We start from the raw sequence: 1336 nt of genomic DNA, 5'->3' as shown, positions 1-1336 counted from the left end.
AGAAAGAAGGAACGTGACCGGGGGCATGTGCGCGGGCAGGGGGGAGAGAGAGAGAGTTAGACCGGCGCAAATATTTGAGACGTGCGCGAATGTGGTTGCGACGGATTTTGTGACGGACAAAAAATCCGTCGTAGAATTTGTGACAGATTTCAAAAATAAGGATCCGTCGCAAATTTCCGATGGATTCCAAAAAAATAAAGGGCATTTTCGAATCCGTCGCAAAATTCGCCGCAAATTTGCGACAGAATTGTTGTTCGTCGCAAATTTGCGACAGACAATATTTTTCCGTCGCAAATTTGCGACGGATTTTTTTGTCCGTCGCAAATTTGCAACAGATTTCAAAAATAAGGACCCGTCGCAAATTTGCAAATATTTGACACACAATACATATATCGTGGTGGTGGTGGTGCTATTACAAATATTTGACACACAATACATACTTGTTGGAGAAGGAGCCGCCAACTCGAGTATGTTCGGCACCTATCTGGGTTAGAGAGACACGAAAGCATATTGCCTTTACTCCATGTTGCTAATGACAAGAAGACAAATGGAGAACTAGATTTTGTGATGGCTGAATTTGCAGGTCTTGTAATTAGTTTGAATAAACTTATTAAATTAATACTCTAGTACTGGTTCAAATTTCTTCTCATAAATCTAGCCTTGATCTCCTATTTAATTGTAAGCCTTGAATCTATATTTTATGTCCTTTATGTAGCAGAAGTCACTGGGCACAGAAGGGAGAATGTGAATGTTGACTCTACTCCTAAAGCTTCATACAAGACAGTAAATAAGAAGACAGGACTGCCTGGATCTGAGGGAGCAACTTCCACATCTGGAATTGCATGTCAGACTACTTCAGGTGTGCTATCTGGTTCTGGCGTTTTGAATGCTAGACCAGGAAGTGCAGCTTCATTAGGGTTGCTTTCGCACGTGGTCTCAACTCTGAATGCAGATGATGTAGCCCGAGACTACCTAGAAAAGGTTGCTGACCTTCTAGTTGAGTTTGCGCAAGCAGATACAAATGTTAAATCACACGTGTAGCCAGGGTTTGCTCCTCCGTCTTTTCCAGATGTTTAACCGGATAGAGCGCCCCATTCTTTTGAAGGTACACTTATCGCGCACATACTTGTCCACTTATTAAATTATTATGCTCCTTAGGTGTCATGAACATGCTAATAATTGTCCGTCTTCATTTGATCTCAAAGATACTGAAGTGCATAAATCATCTGTCAATGGACCCAAATTGCTTAGAAAGTCTCCAGCGTGCAGAGGCAATTAAATATCTGATTCCAAACCTTGAACTTAAAGATGGGCCACTTATATCGCAGATACATCA

The 1336-nt window shown here is 41.5% G+C and overlaps 1 long non-coding RNA gene across 1 annotated transcript; it reads left to right on the top strand.

Annotated features, from left to right (window-relative positions):
* The first annotated feature begins 457 nt into the window (after positions 1-457).
* On the top strand, positions 458-1336 carry LOC130139150 (uncharacterized). Its single transcript, XR_008817371.1, has 3 exons — positions 458-583; positions 719-1105; positions 1206-1336. It is a non-coding gene; the product is annotated as an uncharacterized LOC130139150 (long non-coding RNA).

This window comes from Syzygium oleosum, unplaced genomic scaffold (genome assembly GCF_021117445.2).
Source record: "Syzygium oleosum isolate NSW1041296 unplaced genomic scaffold, Sole_v2.1 Sole_v2.10, whole genome shotgun sequence".
NCBI classification, from domain to species: domain Eukaryota; kingdom Viridiplantae; phylum Streptophyta; class Magnoliopsida; order Myrtales; family Myrtaceae; genus Syzygium; species Syzygium oleosum.
Note: the sequence above shows the minus strand (reverse complement) of the source record. Positions and strands in the feature narration are given on the sequence as shown.